The sequence below is a fragment of the Panthera leo genome, chromosome A1 (assembly GCF_018350215.1).
Source record: "Panthera leo isolate Ple1 chromosome A1, P.leo_Ple1_pat1.1, whole genome shotgun sequence".
NCBI classification, from domain to species: Eukaryota; Metazoa; Chordata; class Mammalia; order Carnivora; family Felidae; genus Panthera; species Panthera leo.
This window is the reverse complement of record NC_056679.1, coordinates 99,249,322-99,266,421: the sequence shown is the minus strand read 5'-3', so window position 1 is coordinate 99,266,421 and position 17,100 is coordinate 99,249,322.

Genomic DNA, 17,100 nt, shown 5'->3' with positions numbered 1-17,100 from the left:
AAGTTGAAATATACCAGTTGCAAGAAGATAAATACTGTACGATTCCATTTATATGATATATCTAGAGTAGTCAAAATCAGTGGTAGCTGACAGGGGCTGAAGGGAGGGAAGATGAGGAGTCATTGTGTAATGGGTAGAGTTTCAGTTTAATAAGTTGAAAAGACTTTCATGGCTGGATGGTGATGATGGTAGCACAGCAATGTTAATATACTTAATGCCACTGAGCTGTATACTTAACAATGGCTAAGATACCATGTTTTAGGTGGTGTGTGTTTTACTAATTTTTTTAAAGAAATAAATTTGGTGAAACTCATGAATGGTATACTTGGATTTAAGACTGATATCTGGAGTCAAACAGGGTTAGGTTGAATCTGTTTTACTATTTACTATGTTCTTGGCCTCTCTGGCCTTCAACGGGAAGGGAACACATATATGCTCAGGATTGTGTTGTTCTGACATATGCCTTGGAAAACCTTCACCAGTTATGTTACAGGATAAATTTGTATAAGGTAAACCGATCGTAATGTGACCTACTGGGTGATGAGGGAACAAGATTTGCCTTATGCTTTGATTCAATTCAGATCAATCATTTCCAGCCAAAATAAATAACTGTGGTTGCAACACACATGCTGTACTTGAGGGTTTGCACTTTATTTATACTAATAATGAACTACCTATCTACCTGTCTATATCCATATATATGTCTGTATCAATAAGTAAGAAACCTGTGTTTAAGTCCTAAGGGTGAAAAGTGAGAGTCACATTATTCTTGAGCTAAAGCTAGATGAAATCAATGCCAGAAGTACTCAGGGATATTTAGGTTTTATACCTTTACATATATAACTATAAAAAATACCTTTGTTATTGAAATATGAGCGAGAGGGAGAAATAAAGCCTTTATTATTGTGAGTCATGAACACTAGGACTCTTAAGAATTCTTTTCTTAGAAAAAAATATAAATCATGGCATCTTAGAAATACAATAATTAGATATATAGAATTATCAGATAGACAATATCTAATGAGAGACTCACCCAGAAGACTCAATAAATGTTTCTTTCATTCTGCCCTATCTCTTCAGTGTATACAGTATGTAACTAGGAAGAAGAATAAAAGTCACAGAAGGAAATAAGAATATGAAGTTGAGGAGGCATTTGAATAAAACAGGGAATAGAGAACATCATAGAAAGTCTGGCTAACGTTCTGCAATTAAATGTGAAGAATCAGGAGATTCCTCAGATGGTGAGATCTTTCTGGGGAAGCCATTGGTTATATGGTAATCTATGTCACATAACCAGGAGAATGTTATCTGAACTATATATCATATTTATGTCTACTTAATTCTCACAATTTGAATATTTTAAACCCAAAACATTCTGACTAAAATATAATCAATACCATATGGTGTTAATGCCACATGTTTGTTCTCTGGAGCTAAAACTGCCTTGCAGACATTATCTGCCAGTCATTGTCTCCAAACACTGACAGAGAAGAAATCAACAGATAAAGGGGGTGCTGAGAATATGGTGAGTGGGAGAGACTCTAGGACACAAAATCCAAGGAGGCACTTAGTTTGGGAATCTTAGGAAGCCCAAGTCTCCTTGACCTGTGTGTGTCAGGTGTCTCACATGAGTCCTGGCCATGAGAGAGGTGTGGAGATAAAAGTTTGTCCATCTGACCAAAAAGAATAACCAAGAAACGAAAATATACAACCATCTACTCCAGTGTAGTGTATTAGCGTTAACATGTCACCTGCCAAACACCTATACTCCCATTCAATTGTAGATTAAAGATGGTTTCTAGGAAATCCAAATGACCTGATACTTTGGTCCTAGACATTTTAACCTCTAGCCTAATAACTTAAATAAATTAAAACTAAGTAAGGAAATTGGGGCGCCTGGGTGGCTCAGTCAGTTGAGCGGCCAACTTCGGCTCAGGTCATGATCTCACGGTCCGTGAGTTCAAGCCCCGCGTCGGGCTCTGTGCTGACAGCTCGGAGCCTGGAGCCTGTTTCGGATTCTGTGTCTCCCTCTCTCTGACCCTCCCCCATTCACGCTCTGTCTCTGTCTCAAAAATAAATAAACGTTAAAAAAAAATAAAAAAAAAAACATTTAAAAAACTAAGTAAGGAAAGATGTAAGTAGAGTACAAACTTTCGAATTTCATGAAACTAGCTATGCATGAAACATTGCACACACTCATTGGAAGTACCCGGGATTTTAGTGTTCATGTGTACTCATGTGGTTTCAACCACGTGTATCTCCAGGACTATATCTAATTATGGATGTCCATTCACCTTCTAAAAATAGAACCCAGGGAAAAAAGAAACCAGGACACTAATGGAAAGTCTGTGCTATCTCTGTCACAACAGCTCTTCCAAACATGCAGCCCAATTTTAAAAAGTGTCATTTAGCACGATTTAACCACTGTCCCTACACCTATAATAAATTTTCTTAAATTGAGAAGATGTCCTCCTACAAATGAAAACCAAATATCTAGTTAGCCAGCTTTCCACATTAGGCCACCTTAATTCTGTGGTTATAGCTGAGTTACTGAGACCCATTAAGAGACATTTATTACTGGGTCACCTGGGTGGCTCAGTCGGTTAAGGGTCTGACTTCGGCGGAGGTCATGATCTTGTGGTTCGTGAGTTTGAGCCCCCCATCGGGCTCTGTGCTGACAGCTCGGAGCCTGGAACCTGCTTCAGATTCTGTGTCTCCCTCTCTCTCTGGCCCTTCTCCTCTCGAGCTCTGTCTCTCTCTTTCTCTCTCTCAAAAATAAACATTAAAAATTTTCATTAAATAAAAAAAAGCATTTATTACTGCCAGTAAAACAAACTTTACTCAGGTAAAAATGTCTGTAAGCTTCATAGCCTTCAGTAAAGTATCAAATATTCAGGAAATTTTAAGACTTTATAAGAGTGCAAAATATGGCAAAACATAGATAGCATATTTACCTAGTAATAACATCTGACATCAAATAATCTTGTCAGATACAGAATGCTAAGAGATAAGATTAGGTATAGACACATGAACTGTTTCAAAGTCATTAGTGATGAAGGTTCATTTGTATCTAGATAACGGCTTGGATATTCAGCTCAATAAATGACATGAATCCTTTATGCCTCACTGTTACAGACAACCCAGTTTATAGTTTTCAATAAAGCATGTAGAATCTTCTGACACCAGGGTAGGCAAACTCTGGTCTGTAGACCAAACCCGGCACACTGGCTAATTTTGTAAATAAAGTTTTATTGGAACATGTCCTTTTATTTACTGCTGCTTATAGCTGCTTTCCTACTACTACGGCAGGACTGAATAGATGCAACAGAGACCACATAGCATGAAAAGTTTAAAATATGTACTATCTGGCCCTTTACAAAAGGTTTGCCAACCTGATACAACATATTAATTATGCTACTATAGTTGGAGTCCATGTAAACTGCAAAAGAGTTATTTGAACTGTTACAGTTTTGTAAAGTCCCTCCTAAGCCAACAGAAATGCTATATTTCTCTTCTCTTGTTCACTTATTAGTTTGCTTTTAACATCTGAATTCTGTGCATTTTAACCACATATACCATGACTATGGACTTAATAAAAACAGAAAGGATCCCTTAAATAAATAACAAATATATATTACTTCCATTTGTTGCCAGGTACCCAACTAAATCAACAGTGAGAGATTTAACCACCTAAACCTACAGCAAAGTAAACTTACATTTTTGGACCATGCTAAGGTACATTCATTTTCTTTTCACAATGTCAACAGGTAGACTGAATAAATCCCCTCTTTAGAACACTACAGATGGTTAGATAGGTTTCACATACTTACGAACATAACTTGACGAAATTGTAGCATTAGAATCACATATTCCATCTCTTAATCAACAGTTTATCCATTTAACATTCTCTGTTGGTGCCATTAAATTGTGTGCTTTGAATTACCCGTATACTCTCAGAGATGTTTCTCTTCATCAAACCTCCCTCTTGGCAGAAATCTTTCCTTCCAAAGTGTTAGTGAGTGACCTGGGGGGAAATGAACAATGTTCTTTTTAACCCCACCAATGTTCATCTCTGTTAGTACAATACTTTCTAGACCTACACAACCCAACTAGAGAGACAGAAAATAAATTCTAAATCTAGAAGGAAGTACCATTTCTGTTGCCTCCAGCAGAGTAAGGATAGGCTGACACAGTGAGGCACGTATCTCAGCTACAAAATTTAAGGGTACGCCAAAAAGTTTGGCAATCAATATAAATAATGTTTAATGTGACATTTTAAAAACCAAAAAGAATGTGAATGTCCGCAGGAAATAAAATATAAAGATTTTCAACCAAGACAGATCAGTCACAGTGCCTCAGCAAGCCAGGTGGGACCCTAAGTCAAAAGAAAAATCAGTAATATCAATTCCACTCTGAATTAGCCCTGACTTTTTGTGTGTTCTTTTAAATTTTGCACCCAGAGGCACTTGTCCCTCACCTCAGTCCCATCCCTGTTCTTCAACCAGTTGACTAAAAGTTCATCAAATGGTAAGTAAATTGAAAAGCCCCTTTGTGAGCAGCTGACCTGCAACACAGCTGGGGGCGGGGGGGGGGGGGGGGGGGGGGGGGAGGGAGAGGAAGGGAGAGGGGGCTTCTGGCACTTACAGCTAATCATATGCAACCAAAAGAAAACATTCCTTCTTTCTGTTTTTGTTTTTTTTCCCTTTCCCACGTTCATCCTCTCTTTATATTCCCATGACACCTTTTCTCTTAAAACACAACCTGGTCTTGCCCTTTATAGTCAAAGATAAATAGAGGCCTGACCTTTGCTTTTCAACCTGGGTACTTATTCCTAGGGTATCATTATATAGATAGACAGACAGATAATTGGACTAAGGACACTGAAATCCTAAGGGACACAAAGAGGTTTTTATCAAACATAGATCCCATTTCTATCGCCTGTAGCTAACAAGCAGCCAAAAAATCTGAAAGTATTAATTGAAATGTTACCATTTACTGCATTACACACCACTTCCCAGGCCCCTCAGGATAAGGCTTGGCCAATGCATGGATATTCTTTGCTGGCTTTACCATGAAAAAGGACAACACAAGGCAATTTCTTTTTCAGAGTACATGAAGCACTGATGACCCACAGGTCGGCCAGGACAGCCTTAAAGTTCTCCTCCATTTGACTAGACTTTAGACAAGTTTCTCCCCAACTTTAGTCCCTGACCTTCCTTTTCTCAGACCATTTACTCTGGAAAACTCATAATTGTAAATTCTTTCTCTACCTCTTCGGGATATAAATCTTCCCCCAGTCTCTCACCAGATTTACAACTCAGGAATGTCTTTCTCAAGGACTTGGGAGCCGTCTCTTTGAAATGTAATCATCAAGGAAGACAGTGCCTGTTATGGAATGAATTGTGTCTGCCCCAAATTTATATGTTAGAGCCCTACACCCCCATTTGAGTGTATTGGAAACAGGGCTTTTAAGGAGGTGATTAAAGTTACATGAGATCATAAGGGTAAAGCCCTGATCCCACAGAACTGGTATCCTTATAAAAGAGAAAGACATACCACCCATCTCTCTCCCTCCCCCTCTCTCTCTTTCTCTCTCTCTCTCCTCCCCCCTGCCCCCCTTTCTCAGTTGCTTTGTGAGAACACAGCAAGAAGGCCATCATGTGCAAGCCAGGATTAGAGTCTTCACTAGGATCTACTCCTGCTGTTACTTTGATCTTTGGACTTCCCAGTATCCAGATATGATCTGATGAATTTGTTGAATTGACCTCATGTAGACCTCCTCTTTCTTTAATATCTTGCTGGCTTTGTTCCACAGGATGATTAGAAACAAACAGAGCCACTTAAGTGTTCAATGAAACAAAGTTTTGTTTTCCAGCAAGATGCTTTTTAAGTAAAAATGTCATTTCTCCACACCCACCCCCACCCCCCCGCAAAAGTATAAAGGACATTGACCAAAAAGACTTAGCTTTTCCTGGACTATCCCTGTTTTAGAAAGCAAAGTCCAATTTTCCAAGAAGACTCAGTCCCAGGCAAGTTGGTTGAATAGATGTCTCTTCCTCTTTTGGCTTTTCTCTAAGATTAGTTATCTACCAGGTCATAAGAAACAAAGCCATTGCAAATGATTGGTATATTCTCTATTGGGCTTATGATCTGCAATGGATAAGGACAGAAAATGGATGGGAGAGGGGCATCTGTGTGGCTCAGTTTGTTAAGCCTCTGACTTCAGCTCAGGTCATGATCTCACAGTTCATGAGCTCAAGCCCCACGTCAGGCTCTGTGCTGACAGCTGGGAACCTGGAGCCTGCTTCAGAGTCTGTGTTTCTTTCCCTCTCTGTCTCTCTCTTAAAAATAAATATTAAAAAAAAAAAAAGATAAAAGGGATGAGAGAGAGAAAAAGGAAAAAGGAAAAAAAAGAGAATAGAGTTAATGATAGCACACTTCCCTGTACTTATTACCACATCAGGAGAACTACAATTCTTAACATATTTATCTGCAATTATTAAGTAAATTTCCACAGCTATTGTGTCTGTTTTTATGCATGTATAAAAAATGTCTACCCTTAAATATATTTTCAAGCTCATTTATCCCTCAGTAAATCCAAAGATACACCAGTATTAGGTAAGGGATACCAATGTGTTTTAGGACAAAGATAAATGCTTCAAAGCAAAAGCAACTCAGCATATCCACAGCATAAAAGAAAAATTAAATTCAAGTTTAATGGTGGAACCAATCACTGAACAATCCTGCAAAAGTGAAAAGTGTTTGAGTTATTGCTTCTGTGACTACCCCTAACATTTTTATTAACTTCCAAATACACAGTAATGATATTTCGGGAAAATTACCATACTTACAGGCGGATTTTAAGAGAGAAATTATTCCCTAACCCCGGCCCCACAGCTATCATGATAATAAAAATTTCCTGCCCATGGCAGCATTTAACTCATTCAATGTTTTCACACCTTCAACTTGACAGACCCAAGGACACAGACATACACAGGGTGAAACTTGAAATATCTTGCTCGGTGTTGCAATAAAAGTGTGTTTTCAACTTGTATGTTTTCTTCTATCTATAAGATAAGCATAAAAGAACAATTTTATTTATATATCAGTTTTATCCTTTATAAATCCATTCAACTCATTTTTTTCACTGAGGCTGAATTTTTCAGATGTATGGGTTAAAAAGTGTTTAATACAACATATTCAGGTGGATATTACTCTTTAGGAAAAGATCATATTTGCTTATTCACATATATCCTAGTTTATACAGAGCTTACTCTATCGAATATACTTTTAGAATATATATACTTCAGAATACATATTTTTCTTAAAAATTTTTTTTAATGTTTATTTTTGAGAGAGAGAGCACGAGCAAGTGCACAAGTAGAGGAGGGGCAGAGAGAGAGAGGAAGACACAGAATCTGAAACAGTCTCCAGGGGCACCTGGGTGGCGCAGTCGGTTAAGCGTCCGACTTCAGCCAGGTCACGATCTCACGGTCCGTGAGTTCGAGCCCCGCGTCAGGCTCTGGGTTGATGGCTCGGAGCCTGGAGCCTGTTTCCGATTCTGTGTCTCCCTCTCTCTCTGACCCTCCCCCGTTCATGCTCTGTCTCTCTCTGTCCCAAAAATAAATAAAAAAAAAAAAAATAAATAAAAAAAAAAACGTTGAAACAGTCTCCAGGCTCTGAGCTGTCAGCACAGAGCCTGACACAGGGCTTAAGGGCACGAACCTCAAGATTATGACCTAAGCTGAAGTCAGAGGCTCAACTGACTGAGCCACCCAGCAGCCCCTATATTTTTTTCTAACGTTATGTTTTGGTTCAAATTATCACTAACCACTGACCACAGTCTCACATTTATATACCTTTTTCATGTGAGAAATGTATAAATGCAAATGGAAAGTTCTATCAAGCATTAAATACACAGAAATGTTTTTCCTTCGTCATGTGTGATCATTCGCAAACATCCAGTTCCCTATTCAACTTGTCCTTTTATCTAACTTACCCTTCTCCTACTCTGTACCTATCAGAAATACCTAGAAGGACTGCGAAACATGCAGATGCCTTAGCTCAACCTCTGGAAATTCTTATTCGATAAAACTCAGGTAGACGTGCTGACTAAACAAAGCCATCTTAATTAAAACAGTTTGTGATAGGTCTGGGAAACTTTATAAAAGATGTAACATTCTTTTCCTAATTAGAAGGATGTAAAACAAATTCTATGAAAAAAAGGTTTCTAGCTATGAAAGGGACAGAGGAAAACATACCACTCGTCTTTTTACTATAGATCTCTCTAACTCATGGATTCCTTCCTGCACTTGCAGTCTTTCCTGCAATCTCACAGACCTCTGACTTTGAAATGTGAAAATTCACTGTATGAGCAGATGAGGGGGTAAAGCAATGACTCAGTCTCCCTGTGTTGTGATAACTACAGGGTACTAACTAGCATATGAAAATGATACCCAATAAGTCATGGCAGCTCCTGGGAACCGAAAGTGCCGGGCCCTGTGCTGAGCATAGAGGGTAAAAAAAGTGAATGGCGTCTACGTGCAATGTGAAATTTAGTGAAATCCAGTATTAAGATACTTGCATTTCCACATACCACTCAGATCATACACTGCTTATAAACTTCCTCTCAAGGCTACCTTTGATGTTTCTATGTACATAATTTTTCTTTTTACAATTTTTTTTTAACTGGAGGAAGAAACAGAAGCTGTTATAAGGCAGTAACAAAGTTTCCACAATCTGTTTCCATCCCCCAGCACAGTCCCATACCAGCATGGCCTTAGGGAAGACTCAGCCTTTACTGGCAAGCGCTGCTGGTAAACAGAGGGACCAGTATCCCATTAACAATCAGAAAAACCTTCTATTTTTATTTTCTTTCGTGACAATCCTCCTTTCCCCACTGTGGATGCTTCCTCATTTTATTATTTAAACTCCAGCTGCATCTGAATAAAAGAGATTTAAGAAACCCTAAAAGAGGGGGAAAATGTCATGAAAAAACATACACAAAATTACATGAGTACAGTAAGTTGGAGTAGCCATTACACCTCTTTTCTGCTTCCTTAGGACCCTTCTAACTATTTCCGTTTGGCCATTTGGTTAGATTTGTATTATCAGTGGAAAATGACCTCTTTTAAAAGAAAACCAGGAAAAAACATACTGCTTCACAAGAGTGAAAAACACAAAAACAAACTGTTATAAAGCTGAAAGTAGCAAAACTTTAAAAAACAAAAGTGAATACAAATGAAATAGACAGAACTTACTCACATCATATACATGGAACCACATCACAGAAGCAAACACTCAAGAATGTTCTATAACTTTGGTATCAATAATACAAGTTTGTGAGTCCTGGGATCCAATGAGGTGGATTAAAAATTCCAAAATGCAAAATCACTGTACAATTATTCAGCCTGTTATTTTTCCGCATTTTATTGAAAAGTTTAATTTATGACTTGAGTTACTTAAGAAAAAGTAGGAATGTGGGATTATCATTTTTATCTCTACTATAGAAGATGAGGCATTTGTTTCCAACTTTCAAGAGCAGAATGCATCATCAAAAGAACTGCTGTCATGGCCAAAATGAAAAGTTTAATTTATGAATTTAAAAACTTTTATGCTAAAAAATGTTTTCATGTAAAACTTTTCTAAATGTTCGAATTTCTTATTGAATACACAAAATCTAATGGGGCACTTCCTAGACATTTGAAGAAAATGAGTAGGTTTACTAATGCTTATTGATTCCTAATCTAACACTTTTAGTGGCATTCCTCATGGAATTGATGCAGTTCACTGTATGTTTAAAACAATTCCTAGGGACACCTGGCTGGCTCAGTCAGCAGAGCATGTGACTCTTGAACTTCGGGTCAAGAGTTCAAGCCCCACGTTGGGTATAGAGCCTACTTAAAAAGAATAAAAAATTAAAAACAAATAAAAGTGGCAATAAAGAAATCTCCCAAATGAGTATTATTATGTGTGGAAAAGAGCTATTCTGTGGTAAATTATGTCATAGGGCACTTCTGTTTTCAGTAAAACTGAATCGCTCCCTCCACATTCCAAACCCCTAGCTTTCATGTTACCATTGAAAATATCTATTCTTGAAGATTATTTCTGCTCTGAAAGGAAAATATATACATAAATCTTAAAGCAAATAAATCATTTTCTATATTCAACTGATAAGCAATAAAATTCTGAGAAAGTAAAAATTCTGAAGTATTATTTCTTTACTATAATTCTAATTATTGGACAAATCTAAGGACAGTAGTCTTTAATGTTTTAACAAGGATTCTCATTTTCTTTAGCGGTCTATCATCTACAATTTCTGATGAGAACATTTTGTTGTCTGGTAAGCTCCCTTTCACTATGCTTTGATAGTGTCTCAACAAAAAAAGAGGTGAAGTTATGGATTAATGTGTTGAATCAGTATATAATAATGGAAAAGTAAAACATGCCTACAGGAATGAGTAAGCTGTGTGGCTACTGTTGAGAATCCAAACCTAACTACCAGTTTAAGAGCTGAGTCAAGGTGGGCAGTGTTGAGCCCTATTTAACATCACTGTCTGGGCCAATAAAACTAAACAGAACACAACAAAAACACAATAAAACAAAGTAAAAAAATGAAAACAACAACAGCAGTGACAGAATCTTTCATGTGCTATGATTTGGAATAATAAGAGCTCAGGTCTTAGAAGTACTGTTTAATTAAATCTCACTATGTTGGTAAGCAATCAAGAGCACTATACAGATGACCCTTGAACAAGGCAGAGGTTAGGGTTGCTTATTCCCCACGCAGTCAAAAATCCACATATGGGGGCGCCTGGGTGGCTCAGTAGGTTGAGCGTCCAACTGTGGCTCAGGTCATGAGCTCACGGTTAGTGGGTTTAAGCCCCGCATGAGGCTGCCTGTGACCAGCACGGAGCCTGCTTCAGATCCTCTGTCCACCCTGCCCACCTGCCTCTGTCTCTCCCCTGCATGTGCATGCTCTCTCTCTCTCTCTCTCTCTCTCTCAAAAACAACTATTTTTAAAAAATCCATGTAGGGGTGCCGATGTAACTCAGTCTGTTAAGCGTCTGACTCAATTTCAGCTCAGGTCATGATCTCACGGTTCGCAGGTTTGAGCCCCACACTGGGCTACATGCTGACAGTGTGGAGCCAGCTTGGGATTCTCTTTCTCTCTCTGCCCTTCCCCTGCTCATGCTCTGTCACCCAAATAAATAAACACTAAAAACAATCCACATATAACTTTTGAGTCCCTAAAAAGTTAACTGCTAATAGCCTACTTTTGACTATAATGCCTTAACAGTAACCCTATCAATTAACACAGATTTTATGTGTATTATATATTGTATCCTTACACAAGGTAAGCTAGAGAAAAGAAAATGGTAATAATATCATAAGGAATACAAAATACATTTACAGTACTATACTTCTAGCTATTGAAAAAAATCTGTGTATAGGTGGGTCTGAGGACGGAATTCATGGCACAGCCATGGCTCATATCCTGGCCTTTTGATATACTAAAATTATACTGTTTTATCCCCCTCTATTGTGATAACTCACTTTCTTCTAAATAAGAAATATGGGAAATAAAGTGACCCAAATTCTTCTTTTGGTTTAATTATCTTAAGTAAAAGTTATTATGCATCAGGCATATTAAAATAGCTCATTAACAATGCAAAATATAAACTCTTCAAATAGTTTTACCATTTATTTATTTATTTATTTATTTATTTATTTATTTACTATGTTTTTATTTATTTTTTGAGAGAGAGAGTGACCAAATAGGAGAAGGGGATACAGAGAGAGGGACAGAGGATCTCAAGTGGGCTCTGCACTGACAGCAGAGAACCCCACGTGGGGCTTGAACTCATGAACCATGAGATCATGACCTGAGCCAAAGCTGGATGCTTACCCGACTGAGCCACCCAGGAGCCCCAGTTTTACCATTTTAAATGAATAAAACGAACCACATATTTTTCTCTGGTCCCTGTTGAAATTACAGCAGAGATATTTAAGGGGGGAAAAAAAAAGATAAAAAAGGACAAGGAGCAGGAAACATGATCATCAAATGAAATCTGAAATCTGAATGACAGACAAATTAGTAGCAGATGATGGAGACTAAGAAAGACAGATTCTAAACTAGCCATTGAATACATACAGAGCAAACCACACCAAAGAATGACAGAAAAACTAAGGAGTTTCTGGCAACATAACTCTCTGAAGCTGGGTTATAGATCCCTTCCCCATCTCAGAAGTAAGAAAACAACTTCCCCCAGTCATAATAAAACCAGAATTTTCCTCTCTAGAGAACTATATAGCAAGGGAGATGGGGAATTAGGAAAAACATGGCTCCCATTGAGGATGTGGAACAATATAGAAGGAGATTAAAGAAAATTCTTCCTGGGGCACCTGAATGGTTCAGTCAGTTGGACTTCTGACTCTTGATCTAGGCTGAAGTCATGGTTCTAGAGTCGTGGGATCAAGCCTGGCACTGGGGTCCGTGCAGTCAGCATGAAGCCTGCTTGAGATTCTCTGTCTCTCCCTCTGCTCCTCTCCTCTGCTTGCACATTCTCTAAAATAAAATTTTAAAAAAGGAAAGAAAATTCTTCCAATCAAATGGTGAGATGCTATATCCTTCCTGTATTTGATCTGAGAACACTGGCAGTCAGTTATACCTTTTAGGTACTAGATGGAATAAGTCCTCACTAGGGAACTTTACCAGTCCCAGAGAAAAACTTAAAAACACTAAGAGGTGGGTATTTGACAATAAAAAAACAAAAGGAATCTAGCCATAATATTCTACAATGAATCCTGGTAATCCACAAGCAACAGCATGCGCAGAAACTTCCAATCAGCTATTTTAGTGCCCCATGTAGTTTTCTGAGAACAAAACAAAAAAAATAAATTAAAGGAAGTTCAAGACTAGCAATAATCAGAAGAAAAGTGTTTAAAAAATGGCTAAGAGCTTCAGAAAGAGGAGGGAAACTATTACAGCAATAAAATTAAGTGGTAGAGAAAGCTGTCAGAAATAAATCATGGGATTATGAAAAAGAATGTGTTCAAGTTAAAAATCTGAAGGTGAAAAAATAATATTTAAATACAATATTTGGAAAATAAAATTTAAAAGATCCCTAGTTCCTCTATCCATTTGTTTGTTTAATGCTATTTAATGAACTCCTACTCTGTATCCGGTGCTGGAGATAAAGTAGTGAAAAAACAAAATCTCTTTAAGAATTTTTTATTCTAGTAGGAAACACATAATCAAGGTAAAGAAGTGTAATAGTGTACAGGTAGTGTTAATAACTAAGGAGAAAAACCAGGAAGGGGAACATCAGATTTCGGAAGAGGAGTGGAGTTGTGGAGTTGGTGGCTAGGGAAGGCTTCATGATGACTTCTGAGAAAAAGGCCAGAAGGAGGTGAGACAGGGGTGTTGACATCTGAGGGGAAAACACTCCAGCAAAAGAAAACGGCAAAGTCTCTCAAGAAACATGCTTGCTATGTTCCAAAAACACCAAGGAGCCGTATCCTGGAATTGGGAAAATCAGGGCATGGGACTTGGAACCTAAGTGAGGGAAATAAAGGAAAGCAAGGTTGTATAAAATCTTACAAGTCAAGATGAAGTGGGGCTTGGAGCAGAGAGATGATCCAAGACTACCGGAAGTTAGAAATAAAGAGACATATATCTTAGGGAACTGAAAAAAAAAATAGTAGACAATACATAAAATAAAGTCATTTTGAAAACATAATTTCAAAGCAGTCAAAAGGAAATGTAATGAAACAACCAAAGGAATAAAGACAGATAAGGCAGTCCAAGATGGCAGCATAGAAAGACCTTCGCTTCGCCCCCTTCCATGGACAATCCAAATTTACAGGTACATAGCAAACAACTCCCTCTGAAAAAGACCTGAAAACCCACTGAAAACCTCCTTCAGAACAAAGGATAAAAAGGCCACATTGAGACAAGTGGGGGAGACAGAGATACAGTCTCACTCAAAATGCCACGCCCTGGTCAGGAGGGATCTCATGAACATGGATGGAGCTTTTCTCTGAGGAGCAAGGGGTTCATGCCCCACATAAGGTTTGCCAACCCATGCAACCTAAACTAGAGAGAGATGAGCCCCCAAAACATCTGGCTTTGAAAACCAACAGGGCTTACATCCAGGAGCCAGGAAGGGCTTCAGGGAACTGAATATCTGATTTCGAAGGGCTTTACATGCAGACTCACCCCAGAACCCAGTGCAAAAGCAGGTGTTTGACAAGTGCCTTAGGGGCACCTGGGCGGCTCCTTGGGATAGGCCTCAGACTTTGACTCAGGCCATGATCTCGCAGTTCCTGAGTTTGAGCCCCATGTTGGGCTCTGTGCTGACAGCTCAGAGCCTGGAGCCTGCTTGAGATTCTTTGTCTCCCTCTCTCTCTCTGCCCTTCCCTCGCTCGTTCTCTCTCAAAAATAAATAAACATTTAAAAAAAAAAAGAAAAAACGAATATTGTTTTAGACTATTTGCGAAGAAGATTCATTTGCTAATCTTTAAAGCATCTGCCAGAGGGACAGGGCTCTGTTGGGACTCTCTCCAGGACAGAGGTACTGGCGTTCACCATTTTTGTGCTTCCCTTACATCCAGCTAGTGCTGACAGACACACAGAGTCACGGCACCCTAACCAGTGGATGTGCCCTGACCCTGTGCTCTCCAGCTGCCTCACTAAAACTAAATCCAGTGCATATGCCCAGGCCCTGCACTCCCCTTGCCATGCCAAAGCTGGCAGGCATATACAGTCCAATAGGCATATACAGTCCAACCGGGAGTCCAAACTCCCTACCCAGTTATGTGGCTCTGGTGGTCAGGGATGCCTGCCTCTCTGGGCCCCACAGGACAGAAACAGTTGAAGAGTTAGTTCTTGACAGGCACTGCACAGACAGCAGACAGAAATATAACCGAACTCTTCCTGTGAAAAAATACTTACTTGTCTTATAGCTTCAGCTGGAAGGGCAGGCCTCAGGTTGGCCACACATCAAGAGGCGACAGAGGTGCCAGGGCAAGTTATCTTTGTGTTGTCCCTAGGTCTTGCTACAGCTTGGGACTATCTCCAGGAAAGGAGCTTATACACTCATCTGAAGACCCAATTTTTGCAAATGTCGAACACCTCAACATCTCCTGAAGAAGAGGCCAGAATGGTGTACAATTGTGGCCCCAAGGGACTATATATATATATATATATATATATATACACACACACACACACACATATGTATACTATATATATACATACTATATGTATATACTATATGTATATACTATATATATAGTATATATATATACACTATATATATAGTATATGTATATACTATATATATATACTATATATATACATACTATATGTATATACTATATATATAGTATATATATACTATATATATACATACTATATGTATATACTATATGTATATACTATATATATAGTATATATATACTATATATATACATACTATATGTATATACTATATGTATATACTATATATATTGTATATACTATATATATACATACTATATGTATATACTATATGTACATACTATATATATAGTATATATATACTATATATATACATACTATATGTATATACTATATGTACATACTATATATATAGTATATATACTATATATATACATAGTATATGTATATACTATATGTATATATACTATATATATAGTATATATACTATATATATACATAGTATATGTATATACTATATGTATATATACTATATATATAGTATATATACTATATATATAGTATATGTATATATACTATATATATAGTATATATACTGTATATATACTATATATATAGTATATATACTATATATATACTATATACATAGTATATGTATATACTATATGTATATATACTATATATATAGTATATATACTATATATATACTATATGTATATATACTATATATATATAGTGTTGCTATATATATATATATATATATATATATATATATATATATATATAGACACACTTGCATAGTTTAAAAGTGGCTTCCTAAGGGTGTGGCTTCCAATTAGCCTGAAGCTAGGTGCCAAATGAGATTCCTTTCTTTGGAACACTGACAGGTCTTGGCAAAGCTTCAACAACTGGAACCTGATGGATTTCCTGGTGAATTACACTAAACATTAAAGGAGATTCAATACCTATCCTTCTGAAACTCTTCCAAAAAACTGAAAAGGAAAGAATTCTTCCAAGGCCACCATGACTCTGTTACCAAAACCAGACAAGGACCCTAAGAAACAAAACAAAACAAAACAAGCAACCAAACAAAAATTACAGACCAATATCCTTGATGAACAGAGATTCAAAAATCCTTAACAAAATACGAGAAAACCAAATTCAACAATATATGAAAAGGATCATATACTATGACCAAGTGGGGTTTGTGCCAGGGATGGAAGGATGGCTCAAGATCTGAAAATCAATCCACATGATATACTACATGAACAAAGTGAGAGATAAAAATTGTATGTTATCTCAGTACATGCAGGAATAAAGGATGTGACAAAATCCAACACCCATTTATAATAAAAACTCTCAGCAAAGTGAGTATGGAGTGAACACACCTCAGCATAATAAAGGCCATGTACGACAAGCCCACAGCTAACATACTCAGTGATGAAAAGCTGACAGGAACTAAGAACAGGAACCAGAAAGAGATGTTTGCTTTGGCACTTCTACTCACCACAATATTGAAAATCCTAGACAGACAAATTAGGCAAGAGAAAGAACTAAAAGGCATCGAAATTTGAAAGGAAGCAATGAAACCACCACTATTTACAAAAGACATTATTTCATATATAGAAAAGTCTATATACGCCTCCAAAAATCTGTTAGGTCTAAGAAACAAATTCAGTAAAGTTGCAGGTTACAAAATCAATATGCAAAAAATCAACTGTGTTAGGATACACTAACAATGAACTATTAGAAAGAGAAATTAAGAAAACAATCGTATTTACAACGGCATCAAAAAAAAAAAAAAAAGGAAATGTCAAGGAGTACATTTAACAAAGGAGGTGAAAAACCTGTAGTCTGAAAACCATTTTTTTTTTTAT